We start from the raw sequence: 15,250 nt of genomic DNA on the forward strand, positions 1-15,250 counted from the left end.
CGACTCGGACCATTTTGAAATCAGTCACGAGTGTGCAATCAGGACAAACAGATGGCACGCAAAGGCTGAGATAAGGCCTGAAACGCTCGTGTGCATCGGCGTCACTATGGAGACCGTCACACTCTCGAGGGTTACTAATGGCCATCAATTAGTTGTGAGACGCAACAAAGCAGCCCCGGTGTGAGAAATGGGCAGATGTTCAGATACGGTTTTGTCCATGTCGGAAAGCTTTACGTGCCTGGGATGATTACGGCAGGTAGACATGATGAGAGCTGGGCTGCAGCTTCGGTGCCAGTGGTTGGAGAAGACACTTAGCAAAGATGGCAGAGAGGAAGTTTGGGTTTATTTCCACCAATTTGAGAAATTATATCGATTAGGAGAGTTGCTGACGGTGTCGTGGTACACTCGCCTGACCTGTGTGTGTGTGGGGGGGGGGGCAGTGGGGGATAATTTCCCTCTCAGTGACAGTGTGATTGTGCGTGTGGATGGTTGTCTGTCTCTATATGTGCCCTGCGACTGACTGGCGACCAGTTCAAGGGGTAGTCTGCCTTCCGCATGTTCTGCTTGTACCTGCCTGGGTTTTCTTCCACATTCCGAAATAAACAAACAAAAAACTTTACATGTGAGGCTAATGGAAAACTGTAAATTGTCCCTAGGTGTGATTATGAGTGTGAGCTGGCAACCAGTTCAGGGTGTCCCCGGCCCACCGCCCGAAGACGGCTGGGAGCGACTCCAACACGCCCGCGACCTTCGTGAGTATAAGCGGATCAGATAATGGATTGGATGCATGAATGAACTTATTAGTACTGTAAATGTGACATTTCCCTCCTCGATATATCTTTCCAGTAAGAGATGATTTGATATGTATCTCAATTTAATTTGAAGAAGTACGATTTGATGAGTGAAGTGAGTCCAGGAAGCAGATCAACTCCCATAATTCCTCTGTCGTGATGAACTCATAGCCGGTGCCCCCCCCCCCCCCCCCTACTTTTTTGTCGAACTACAAAGGCTGCAGTGTAATGACAAGTCTTGAGTGACAAGCACCTGGAGAGGGTTGATAAGCACCTGGTGTTGAATCATGGTTTGAGGGAGAGACGTTTTTGGATAACGTTTGAGTCTGTCTTAACATCATGGCAAGCTAATTTTGTTGCTGTCGGAAAACATCACAGGCGCTGGTTGTTCTTACGCAGTATGACCAATTTGCGGTCAGGTTTATGATTTGTTTTTGTGGTTTCTTGCTTGTCATCGGGCGCTTTACGATGCCAAGGCAGTTTTATATTCATCACTCAAGTAGCCGGGAAGTCAACATGTTTCACATAGTTCCAAAACAACCCTCCATCCATCCATTTTCTGAACCGCTTCATCCTCACAAGGGTCTTCGGGCAGTAGGCGGGGGACACCCTGAACCGGTTGCCAGCCATTCATAAGGCACACACAGACGAACAACCATCCGCGATCACACTCACACCGAGACACAATTTTGACTGTTCAATCAGCTTGCCATGCATGTTTTTGGAATATGGGAGGAAACTGGACTACCCGGAGAAAACCCACGCAGGCACGAGGAGAACACGCAAGCTCCATTCCGGAGCCCGGAATGGAACCCACAACTTCTGCGCTGTGAGTTCGACGAGCTAACCACTCGACCATCCGCGCCGCCACAAATTTAAAGTCAAACTAGTGTTCGACATTAAAAAAAAAACGGAAGAATTTAAGACATTTAAAAGGGAAATAGAGAAACAAAATATAGTTTACTCAAATTCCTGACAGCGCAAGGATGCGATTTTGGAAAAACATGAATATGTGTGTGTGTGTGGGGGGGGGGGCAGCATCGTTTTAAAATTATTTACCCTAAGGGAGAAGTTCAACTCTGCTGGCAGTTTATTTCATGCTATGTGCAGCATAACAGCTAAATGCTGATGCACCATGTTTGCTTTAAACTCTGGGTTCCTCTCATTGACCTGAGTCTGCTGACCTCAGAACCCTACTGGGTTTATATTTATTCCATGAGCATTTCTTAACTGCATTCAGGACCTAAGACTGTAAGACACTCAGTGATTTATAGGCCAGTAACATAATTTTAAAATCTAATCTCAGCAGGTGCTACTAGGTACCCAACAGAAAACACTCGTATCCAGTGAGTCGGGACTCCAACTGCGCAAAGCCGATTTAAATTTGAGAGGTATAAACACAAACCGCAATGACAAACATTCCACTAACGCGGAAATTTTCCCCCTAGCTGTGATAGTTATCAACTATAAACATCACAAAAGTCACAATAAAGCACAAGATTGTTTCTCATTGCAAAACTCAAGCGCAAGCTGACTTTCCACTTTGGTCTTACGGTTCACAAGCAAAGGCTTAAATCTCTTTTTGCGAGCCGATTTATTGTTGACGGGGGGGCGCGCGTAGCCGTGCGGCAGTAATTGCAGCGTGCGCCGGCTCGCGCCTGCTGGAGCGCAAACGGCTGAATAAATCGAGATAGCGCACTCATTTGAACGTTTCACATTTACTGATGAGGCAATTAAGGGGAGGGAATCAAAAACACACTGACGACAAGTGCACAAACCGCGGCGGCGGCGGTGGTGGCGGCGCCGTCTTGCTCTCACGCCAAACGGACACTATCATGTCATGTCCACAGGCGCAGGTGACACATTTTAATTGGATTAAACACACACAAGAGTCACAATAACGACGCCAGAACCTGCTGTCATTTTCAGACGATGATGGTTGTCCACTGTACAGACACAGACATATTTAGTTTTTATCTTCCCTAGGTTGAAGTCACTCACTAAGCACTGTGCTTGATCTTGTGTTATAAAATTGCATGAATCCAATTTGCATATTTGCGAGTAATTTATGGATGCTCAAAAGCCGAATGTCAGATGAGGGTGAACACCGAAGCGCCAAACGCCACTACCTGGTTCCGTGTGATAATGGCAAGGTCAAGCAGCCGACATTTGCTTTGCGGCACTTAATTATAGCGCTGACATCTGTGGCATCACTTCATTAGTCGCGTAAATTAACCCTGCTATTCTCAAAAGGCTGCTGTAGTCACTGGCCTATCATTGTTTGGCTCTAAATCTTCTTTCATTTGTGAAGTTTTAGTGCATAAGTTGAATCATCCACCGGACTGAGAGTCAGCTCTATGTCTTACGAGTACCGGTACATGTCCGGTGCCGGGACATTTTCTGTGTATTCGATGGTGAAGTTTCACACTGCAGTTAAAAAAAAAAAAACACAAAGTAGAAAAATTACATTATAAAGTAAGCACTGTAATTTTTCTTAAGTGTAGCCTTCATATAAGATTGATTATGTGACTGATTCAAAATTGGAAAAATGCATAACCAGGATTTTTTTTTTTTAGGAGGGGAATTCCTCAGAGAATAATGGATGAGTCTTTATGGCAAAATTCAGGCGCAAGCAGGAGGTGAGCCTCGATGAAGGCGAACAATTGTTTGATGATAGAAAGTACAGACAACACAAGAACAACTAATTTAAAATTGCAAAAGCAGAAAAGAATGAAAATGAGTGATAAGGGGGACGAAAGGAACAAAAGAGATGAGGAAAAAAAGTTTGAGGTGACAAGTGAGCCGTGAGAAAACAAACAGGAGGAGATGGGGTGGGGTGGGGGTGGCATGAAGGTCCGGGGGTACTTCTTGGGTGCGACCGGACTGAATTGAAGTCAATTCAGAGTTCAATCATGTCTTCCATCTTGTGTGCTGCCAAGTTCTGTTGAAGAAAAAAAGACCGGGACATTCGGTCCCTGCTATACATTCATGGCCAGACCCTGTCGGAGCTCACAGACAACAAAACAACTTCTTTCGACCCACTTACACAATTCAAATTCAGGGGTCTATGCCACAACATTATTTTCATTGAAAATGAGGAAAACAATCTTTGTGGGCTGTTTTGGAGCACATTTGAGTATTTGACAACCTGGAATGTCACTACAGCACAATAGGCACAACTGCATGACGATGATGAAGTAAACATCGTTGGCCGCTTTTAATTCAGAAAAAAAAAATCCCGCCTCGCGTAGGAGGCGCAACATTGTCACCGGTGCGCTTCCATTTCTTAACCAAACAAAAGTAACAAATCAAACACAAGCGCATGTAAGATATCTCACAGAACCTGTTCTTAGGAAATAAACAGGAATAAAATTGTGGAACTCCTTTAAGACAATGTGAGTGGTGTGTCATACACAGAGCAAAAGTTCCTGAGTAGGTCCTAAATACAGCAGAAATACAGTATGGGTAGAATCTAATAACGGCAGACGACAGGCACTGTGAACTTCAGCTATTTAACACACAAGGTAATGTGTCACATGGTTTACATAATCCACCTATACTTCACCAAAGGGTGAGAGTCAAGATGACAAGGAGGATGACAAGGAGGATGTGCACGTGGATGCAGCGTTTCTTTGAAAAAAACAAAAAACAAACACTGCCAACTAGAGGGTTGGCATGTACATTACATTCTTTCCATTGTCGTAGTTCAGCTCCCAAACACTCAGAGAAAAAAACCAAAACAAATAAAGAAATAGAAATGTACTGCAGTATTTTTCTCCAATATTTCCCAAAGTACTGTTTGACACCAACCGTCAAACCCTTTCTCGTGTGTGGCTTTGTGTAGCTCCCCGGCGGCTCCGCCCCTCTCACTCAGATGTGCATGCCCACCTCCCACCCCACTCCCCAAAAAAGAAGAAAAAAAAAACGGAAGAAAAGAAAGGCGTCCAGCATTACCAGCAGCAACTATGTGACAGACAGTCAACGCGGATCCTCGGCTCTGCTCGCAGGTATCCGCGGAGGCACAACCGAACCACCACCACCACCACCTCTCCCCGGACGATCGTGGCAACATCCCGGCAGCGCTTCTGAGGTAAGCATTTTCTTTAATTTATTGTTGTTCCGACATCTACCGGCTCTTCTTCCCATGCATTTGGCTGCATGTGAGTGTGTGAAGGGAGCATCTGGCTGCACGCGCACATACACTCACGCCCACACACAGAGAGAAACACATTAATCACCCCCCCCCCCACCCAAAAAAACAAACAAAAAAAAACAATAACACCATTTGAATGAATTGCACGTTGTGCACGAGTTCTTTGTCCCGGTCGCGCGCACCAAGCTGCATTCCCACACGAGGGGCGCGTGCATGGAACCACGCGAGCGTGCACGGTGTGTCAATTCCAGCATATTTGATGCCAATATGCAAACCTGACAACCCCCCCCCCCCCCAATCCTTTAAGGATTCCTCCTCGTGAAAGTGTGTGTACGTGGGGGTGTGGGGGTATGGTGGGTTTTCTGCGCGTGCACTTTGCCGCACACAACTTAAGCACGACATACAACCATGTTTACAGTAACGAAATGTGTGCTTGATGATTCACTAAAATCAGATCAAACGTCTAACTAGCTGCATGGTTTGTTAAATGAAGGGAAGATACCAATTGGGGATAAAACTGCTTTACTCCTTACGTACAGTTATTTGCAAATTGTGGCCGGTGGGGTAAGACTCTGCACTTGAATTACCTCGGTATGTTTACTTCCTTCGTTATGTGCTGCTGTTTTGGTTCGCAACGGGGGTCCAAGTGGGATTAGCAGAAAACATGAAATGGTCTTCTCAACGGAGACAATGGAAGTGTCTGTTAGCAGCTCGATTGGGGGACACTTCTTTGACGACATGCCGCTGCGAATTGCCACCATTTGCCACAGCTTTCACAAATAGTGCCACAGTAGAACTTAATTTATTTCCCTGTGCAGCTGCACTAAGGAATTCAATTAATCTGAGACGCTGCTGTTTTAGCATCAGAATTTAAATGGGCTCAGCATTCATTTTTTAAATGTGAACCGAGGTAATGAATTTGTCTGTTTACGGAGAGGGGTTTATTTGTTCAAGTCGACGCTGCGCCTTGAGACATGGCTTCTAATTTGAAGAGGGGCAACCCTTTGAAGGAAAGAATAATGCGATGGATAATATTGATTAAATATGCAGTCAGATCAATGTGCAGGGTTTACATTTTGTTTGCCCCATTGACAAAACAATTGACCAAACAAAATATTTTATGGCTAATTGTATCGTGCATATTTCCTGGGTATGCAAATGATACCGATTCGGTGGAATGGCCCTTCTACTCTTTTCTAAGGCCAAAATGCACATCTATGTTTCCATACGGCATGAAATGTAATTTTTTTGGGTGCAACCTGGAGGAAAACATAGATACCAAAATGACTTAAAAACTGCTTAAATTTAACTCTGGAGATGTGTGCTCATACTTGTTTCTATCTACCAACCTTGATTTAGGGTGCGAGTTTTCCATTTCAAAATCCTAACACAGGAAAGACGCCGCAGCAAAACAAACAAACAAAAAAGAAAAACAATGTAAATCCTCTAACCAATGGCAACAATGAAGAGCGACGGTCTCCTGTATGTGCTTCTCAGTTTAATTTTATTTCAAATTAATTTTGGTTGAGAAGAGACTGAAGGCAGCAGAAAAGCCAATGTATAGCTAATGTTAGCATGTGGTTAGCATTATCCATTTTTTTTTTTTAAATCACTTTTAGCCATGCATGTTTAAATGTCAACCATTTTGTATCTGCTTGTATCCCTAAGTACTACATCTAGTACCAACTAGTACCTGCTCCTGGCAGCCAAAAAACGTCAATCATGGTTGGGGTGATTCCTTTAAGAAGCTTTTATTAATTAGCTTGTTGAGCAAATGTGAGCCTTCTCACCATGTGCTTGCTTCCTGTGTTTCCTTGATGCAAGGGAAGGTTTGAGGATGTTAGGGGTGGTGATTGGGGGCGGGGGGTTAAACGCACTTGCATGAGGAGCAATTTAGTGCGATTTTTTTTTGTGTGTGTGTGTGTATGCGTGCGTTGCCTTTGAAGTGCCTGCACGTCTGTCACCTCAGGAAAGTGGTGGTTTATCACTCTGCGCTGTCAAGATCTACCTGGGGATCTAACAGTCTTGTTGAGGAGGCGTATACTGGATGTGATACTCTACTAAAAATACACAACCTGGCATCTTGTTTGTATTACACTTTCTGGTCCACTAGAATGAAAACTGCACTTGATACAATTTAGGAAGCTTGATGAATTGAACGGCTTTTCCTTGGCTTCGTTTTCCAAATCTACCTACAGTATGAATCAGTTTTCATGTGCATGAAATAATATGATGATGCCATTATATAGCTACTGTATAGCGTTTCGCAGCCAAAACGGCCCTCTGACGGAAACCCCTAACTACAAGGTGACCTGCGACAGAAATCTGTTTGACACCCGAGGACTCTGTTTCATTAAAGAGAGACTTTCCAGAAAAGGGCAAACTGCAACAGTAATCGGAATAAGTCAAGTCAAGTCAACAGTATTTATAGAGCACTTTCAAACAGCCATCGCTGCATACAAAGTGCTGTACATGGAGCAATTTAACATGCACAATAATAATAAGAGTACTGCTTTCTGATTTTAGTGGATCATAAAAGACTTTTTGGGTTCATCCAACTAATTATAGACTTTGAAGTGCATATTCGTCTGAAATGATATCCAATTGGACTGTCTCATTATCCAGCCGTCAAACAATGCTTTATTGTGGTGGGCGCTCAGCTCGCTGAAGGTAGGCAGGGGGGGAGAAAACATATTTTTGAGACCACGGAGAAAACTCCAAACGTTGCATCTGGAAACTATGGAAACAGAAGTAATAAGAGAGTTCAAATGTCCCCATCATAAAATATTTCACTGTACAGGCAATGCTTTAAGTAAGTGTTTGAACATTCTGCCATACAAGTGTAGAAATCGAGCAACTGTCAGTATAAAAATGTAAATGTGTCTTGCGTGTGTTAAAAGAAGCTAACCACTGTATTACACCAACAAAAGACTGTATTACACTGACAAAACAGTTAATTATTCGATCAAGAAATGCCCTGTAGGGTGGTTCACTGCTTTGAAAGTGAAACCGCTCACTTCACTTCTGTATTATTTTCTTCTGTATCGCTTTTCTGTTGATTCTTTTGGAACAAGTGACACTAAAAACTAATACAAATTAAAAGTTTGGCACTCACCAAGTCTGAACTGAGCTCTTGTGACTTTGCCAACAACATCTTGTCTGAGGTATTTAGTCAACTTACAAATTGTTGCAGGAAAAAAAAAGAGTATTTTTCTTTCTTTTTTTTTTTTTTGTTCATTCGCTTGAGTTGGTAAATTTGAACTGCAAGACACACATTGCGTCGCGACAGCCAATCTCAACCTGTTCATAGCTGTCGAACTGTGAACCAAGCTAGCAATAGCATTCAGCATTAGCCAAAGTATTAACATAACCACTAGCCACCTGACTTGCTACAGATTTTCATACTTTTTTTTTTTTTTCCGTCAGAGGAGTTATGGCCAGATAAGGGCTACGCTTGACAGTTCAGTTGGTTAACACAGTTACGTAGATACACTTTAGTTGCCGAACAGTTCTAATAATCATCATAGACACTGTCAGAGATGTTCGCTCGGACAGTTAAATAGACTCAGGAAGAGATTGTCTTTTCTGCCGGCAGGAGGCGCAGTTTTCTACGAAGCCACTCCGTGCGCGCTTCTTCACTGACACCTGACCTCTGCAGCTTCTGCTGGCTTTTTATTGATCGCGTATGTAAATTACAAGTGACATATCAGAAAAACACTCCCTTCTTCATTTACATGTCACGCCTCTCAGCCCAGCCCACCGATACGCCCCTCGGAGGCCAAAACATTTCTCGTTACAAACAACGGATACCTTGTTAATTCAATGGGTATATTTCGCGTGAATTGAGACACTGCACAAACCGAAGGACATCCAATCGTTGTGCCCACCCGAAGTTGAACCTTCCTGTTTGTACTATCAGTTAACAAGGCCTCAGTTTCATTCAGCTCAAGTTGGCCCTTTTTCCTGTGTGCTCTAAACACACGCGTTTGAGGTCAATCAAGCATACAAATGAAACTTTTAAACATGGTAACTTTGAGTTTGTCTATACTCTATCGGACACCAATCTAAATGATGCGTAGTGAACATGCTAATGGGTCAATGCAACCATAACATGGAAAAATTCCTGCTGTGGTATTACTGGTTGGCACTGGACATCTACCGTCGCATATAACGTGTGCAGACTGGGTGTGCCAGGTGGCTCCAGGTGTGGTATAGAGACAATGCAAAACTGCTCCCTCCCCCTTCTTCTATCTGTGTCCACTAACAATGAGCTGAATACATGAGTGTGTTTTCATTTTTTGCAGAATTGGAGCAAGGGGAATAAAAGGCAAAAAACACCCCCGATAAGGCGTTTTTTTTTGTTTTTTTTTGGGAAGCTACGTTTGTGTGTACATGCCAGAGTGGGACAAATGTGCCAGTTGGCATGTGGAGAACACCTCAACGCAAGCCCTTGTTAGTGCAGCAGATGTGCTAAATGTGTTGCAAACCACAAGCTGCTCGAGAGGTGATAAATCTACCAAACGTGCTTCGGAAAAAAGTATTGGGACACCTGCAGCGAGCGAACAACTACAACTCATTAGGAAGTCTCTTTCAGTGGTTGAATCTTTTAGTCCATTTGTGAACCTAGCTCCGAATCTGTATCATCGTTTATTCCCAAGAGAAGTTTGTTCACACTACGCTTATGCAAGCACAGTTTTTATGGACATTTTTTGCATTAGGGAGCAGAAAAAGGCAAGTTGAATGCATATAATTGCCCTAAATATGTATTTTTGAGAACCCCTGGTAACTGTTTTTTATTACTATAGTAGTCTCTGGGCACACTTAACACCTCAAGTCTTGTTCACTGGGCTAATTTGATCCCTCCATGCCGCACTCCCAGCTTAGTTCACTTCTGAGCATAGTTGAAGAGGTGAGCCTGGGAATGGTTGCGCATACACAATAGGCAAATGCACAGCTCAGTTTAGGGATGTTGTATGATTATGATGCAATTTTTGAAATGCCACATTGACAAAGGATGAAACTGGTTTAGTCTAAGTGTGACCATAAGGTTGACTCTATGATGAAAGCCATTCATTGTACAGCCAAATTACTTTTGTTAACATTGGGCTCGTAGCAGAGCCCATTTATGGCGTTGTGTCATGTTGAGTGAAAGCAATTGTTCTCCATTGAAGAAATGTGACAGGCTTGAACATGTCAGTCAAACAATCTCATGAGAAAAAAAAAAGGCTATTTTCAAAAAGTTCGCATGATCGAGTCCGCTGAACAGCGGCGCTAAATTCAAGTTGACAAGTGAAGCTTATTCAGGTGGAAGAATTTAGGATGAGTTAAGTCTTAAACTCAGTAGAAGATATATTTCAAGTTGATAAAGGTGCTGGAAAAAGTCAAACTAATGATGGACATCGATTTGCGTTAGGAATTATGTGTACGTAAAACTCTGGTGGCCACATACCTATGGAAGTATAAATATTAAACAAGTTTAACTGTTACGATTGTCACCCTTGACAATCAACTCAACACATCCCACACCAACGTTATGTCAAACCAATTTTCGCAACAGAAATGAATAAGGCAACTTTAACGCTTGGAGCAGTTCAAAAACCACACCCCTCATTTAAATATGTATATACGGTATATGAAAACCAATGAACCCCACACGTGCAAGTACTAAATGATGGAGGCAAGGAAAATTCTCCCCCTGAGGAAAAAAAAAGAAGGTTCTGGTGGCTAATTTACCTCACAGGAATAAATGGCGTTCTGAATTCCTTCTGCTTCATTATTTTGGTAGTTTTCAATCAGTTTGAAAAAAATTAGAGCTGTCAAACGATTAAAATATTTAATCTAATTAAAAATGCAACTGTCATAATTAACTCAAATTCACTAAAAATTAATCGTGATTACTCACGCATTTTTTCTCGTTTCTGAATTTCCTTTTATATTTTTTTTGTCCAATTTTTCCCCATTTTAATGCTCTCATCAACATGGAATCGTGAATCAGTTTTCTATGTGCAAAATGCAAATATTTACTGAAATATCAATTTCAATTGTCAATTTTTCACTGGAGCAGTTATTCACACATAATCTGTCACACAATATTACTGTCCATCAACAACAGTGAAAAAAAATATTTTGTCACACAACAGCTGCTTTAACAGCTCTTTTTATGGAATCAAAACAGAGCAATATAACATTATAAAGTGCACATCTAAGGTAAACTAGTACTCAGCCTATAGTGGATTTAAGCCATGGTTGCATACTTCGTTTTTCTCAAGTTTGCTTTGAACACAGCAGTCAGGCTATGTTGATTCTGTTGGTCCTTCTTGCGCGGAAGTCTCTCTATGGTTTTGTCTCAACGTAACATCCGCTGTGACGTGTGCCACGTTAATCTCGCGCGAAAAAATTTAATCCCGTTAAAATTCATTTAAATTAATGCCAATAAAAACGCGCTAAACTGACAGCTCTATATATATATATATATATATAACAGCCACCTACAGAACTGGAGTGGAATTATTTATCTCTCAGATGGAAACTGGGTGATGCCGCTCCACACAAACTGACTTGAAACAATGTCGCGAATAAATATGATATATTTTGTAGATGATAACGGCACGATGATTCATTCACCGTTCCAATGCTGCTAAACGTCTATCTAGCTGTAAATCAGTGGCTGGAAAAGGACATTTTGAAGGCTGACTGGCTGCCACCAAAGAAGTGCTGCTCTAAGTATAGGAACTAATGAAATGTATAATTGCAGTCAGTGATGACCTGATAACATAGTTAGTCACAGATTGAGCGGCCTCATTAGTGGCGGTGCACAGGAAGTCCGGGGAAAAGGCCACTTATGTGTGCAATGAGTGACGACCATCATTCACAAAAACGTGTTTTATTCTTTCATACCCCCCCCCCCCCCCCCCGCTTGCGTGAGTCAAACTCTGAGAGCTGACTCCTCATTTATTTTTCAGGGGAAAAAAATATGATGTGATAGATGATGGACATTCGATTCCAGGACCAAAATGGCAGGAATGCTGCTGCTATTTTCACCAAGCATTTAAAAAAAAATTTTGCCTCCACTTTCCTCCACTATGTTAGTATGTTTTGGGGGAATGTCTGATATTTTCTTCATGTATTTATTTTGCGAGGCTGAAGCTACTTGGACTACTTAACAGCTGCTTGGTAACTTTAATGTGTATACAGTTGCTTTTTAATCATTTTGTACTCTTCATGCCAGCACAGCAGACAAGCGGTTAGCATGTCTGCCTCGCAGGTTTTTGATTTGGATGTCGGTTCAGGCCCTTCTTTGTGCTTCCCATGTTCTCCCTGTGCTTGCGTGGCTTTTCCCTGGCTTTCCTCCCGCATATTCCAAAAACATACATCTTAGGTACCTGTACATGAAATTGCCCATAGGTGTGAATGAGTTCATGTGAATGGTTTTCTTCTTTTTTCTTACCAAATGTTCCGTATGTTGAAGATGGAGTAGCATGTGTCCATGGAAAGGCTCTGCTAAGCGTTCTGAACCCCCCCCCCCCCCCCCCCCCCCCCAAAAAAAATGCTGGTATATAATTTGACTGCTGGCCGAAGCCGCAGGAGAAGTTTCCCTTCTCATCACTTCCAGGCCTCATCATTTGCGGAAGCGAGTGGGCCGGGCACCGTGGGAAGGTGGAGGTGTAATTTCAGATGCTCGCTAACTGACCAGCGCAGCCGTTAGGAGCTTCAAAAGCAGCGGCGGCGGCCGCTACAGCGCCGCAATCCAGGGGACCACCTATGCCCCTCACAACCCACACGGGTGTGGGATCTGAATTCGCCACGTAAAAGGCGCCGACTTTCAGGCCAATTAGCCTCCGTTTACAAGGGCCTTAAACTGTTGTAATGTGTTGCAGTCTGGATGTTGATTTATTTTTACTCTCATTGGCCTGCACATTTGAATACACTACAAGAGGGATGAGATTCACCTTATACTGGACTTTCCACTCCCAGAAAAACGTATAAACTAATCTCTCCGCTGTATTGCTGTCCACCCACCAGCCTCTCGCTTTTCAGATTTTTCGGAGATATATTTGCCGATACAATGTGGTTAAAAAAAAAAGGAGCGTTGTAATTATGATGTGCAGGGACAGCGGTTACCACAGTGGACAGACAGCTGATCATTTTATCAGGTTACAGGGTGCATGAAAGGGATAAGGCATAAACTATAACTTTTTTTTTCATGGTCTCACCTATCGTGATAAACTAGTGGCTCTGGAATTAATTCCATATTTCTTCAAATACAGTGAACATAATGAAGGATGGCGAAAATGAGAATTATTAAAGGCAGATTTTTTTTTTTTTTGTAATGCATTTCTTGTATTCAATCTCATTACACTGTATACATCATGTGGTCAGTGAGTGTTTGTGTTTGCTACTAACTGCTGAGCTTCTTAAACAGGGACGTGGCATGTGTGAGCAGATTATTGTGTATCATAGTCGTGCAGTAAATCCCTAAGAGGCTGCTAATCTGAGTCCATATTTGGTATCAGGAGTTCACGTAGCTTAAAGGAGTTAAGATGTCTGAAAATGGATGCAGAGCTTTGCATTTTGTTTTCGCGAGCGTTGAGGGGGTCCGTTTTGGTGCCCTCAGTATTTCATCTCTGCTTTTTGCAGATGATGTGGTACTGTTGGCTCCTTCAAGCAGGGCTCTCCAACTCTCACTGGAGCGTTTCGCAGCCGAGTGTGAAGCGGTTGGGATGAGGATCAGCACCTCCAAATCTGAAACCATGGTCCTCAGTCGGAAAAGGGTGGAGTGCCTTCTCCGAGTCAGGGAGGAGATCTTGCCCCAAGTGGAGGAATTTAAGTATCTTGGGGTCTTGGTCACGAGTGAGGGCAGGAGGGAGCGAGAGATCAACAGGCGGATCGGTGCAGCGTCTGCTGTGATGCGGACGTTGTATCGGTCTGTCGTGGTAAAGAAGGAGCTGAGCGAAAGGGCGAAGCTCTCAATTTACCGGTCGATCTACGTCCCAACCCTCATCTATGGTCCCGAGCTATGGGTCGTGACCGAAAGAACGAGATCCCGGATACAAGCGGCCGAAACGAGTTTTCTCCGCAGGGTGTCCGGGCTCTCCCTTAGAGATAAGGTGAGAAGCTCGGCCATCCGGGAGGGGCTCAGAGTAGAGCCGCTTCTCCTCCACATCGAGAGGAGCCAGATGAGGTGGCTCCTCTCGAGGAAAATGGATGGATGGATGTGTTTTGTTAGTCAAGAGGTCAGATCAAGATGGCGCCGTAGCTGGCAGCCGTCTGCGAGAGCTCTTCAAGAACTCAACTTTTTTTGTTGCTGTTGTCTTGTGGTCATATGGTGTTTGTTGTCCTTAGTGTGGAACTGTTGTGGGCTGTTTTCAGAGTTTTGGCCACAGCATTCGTCGAAGAAGAATCTGTGCTTGATGGTTACCCCTTCCTCGGCAGCACACGTGTACCAGCACTGATTTAGACTGGGAAGAATGTCGTCACTATTTGACTGTCGCCGCTCGACAGCTCCGGGGCGCTTGTGTTTTTTTGCGCCTGTAATGGGCAGCATTTTTCACAGCCCCGTTTTGATCAGCGGAGATACCGGCGCTGTTGGACAGTCTGCGTTGATGCTGCTGGATGAATGGCTGCTGGAGCTGAGGATGAGGAGAGAGGAGCGTCTGCGTAAAGCGTGGATGCGTATTTGGACCTGCGAGTCGGCACTTGGAATTGAAGCAGATTTACGTGACTTGTAGCAGAGGTGTGCATATTTTGAGCATGACATCTCTGATCCACTGGTGAAAGGACATACATCGCTCCATGAATCTAAAGGGGTAATTCCACAATTAAGGTATGAAGCATGTAGCGCCGTTTGGCCCAGGCTATGCTGCATGATCATTCCCAATGTGATGAATCACGGGCCAGCCTCTAGGTTCCAGTTCACCATTGACCTTAATGAAGAAAAGCACACCAAAGAAAAAAAAAAAAGAAGAAAAAATCGATGGATTTCCTGTTTGCAAACTCATACGCTGACATCAAATGGCCAATTTAGTCTTGAGGTCACCATGTCCACAATCCAAATGACTGGAAACCAAAGAATAGCTAATTACTGTTCATATCGCCACAACAAAGGGAGCGAGTGCGGAGTTGAACTCTGAGTGGACTTTCTCCACTCGCTCACATCAAACGCTAGCCCGCTGGGGATGTCCCCGCTCCCTTAGCAGGATTTATGGGTTGTAACGCGAGGCGGAGCACAGCTGTATTTCCTGCATAGGTCCTTGCCGGTGGCACGGTGAAAGTGTTCAGACATGTGCTCTCAAATAATGTGTTGCTA

General features: G+C 43.6%; 1 protein-coding gene across 1 annotated transcript in view; it reads left to right on the forward strand.

The window, feature by feature from the left end:
* The first annotated feature begins 4,698 nt into the window (after window positions 1-4,698).
* The window catches only part of st6gal2a (ST6 beta-galactosamide alpha-2,6-sialyltranferase 2a), a 39,170-nt gene continuing 28,618 nt past the window's right edge, over window positions 4,699-15,250 (forward strand). The window contains exon 1 of the mRNA XM_086123256.1: window positions 4,699-4,881. The gene's annotated coding sequence lies outside the window, so the exon portion shown is untranslated. The remainder of the gene's footprint in view (window positions 4,882-15,250) is intronic.

This window comes from Hippocampus guttulatus, chromosome 11 (assembly GCF_054856545.1).
Source record: "Hippocampus guttulatus isolate MCC_2025c chromosome 11, RoL_Hgut_1.0, whole genome shotgun sequence".
Lineage (NCBI taxonomy): Eukaryota > Metazoa > Chordata > Actinopteri > Syngnathiformes > Syngnathidae > Hippocampus > Hippocampus guttulatus.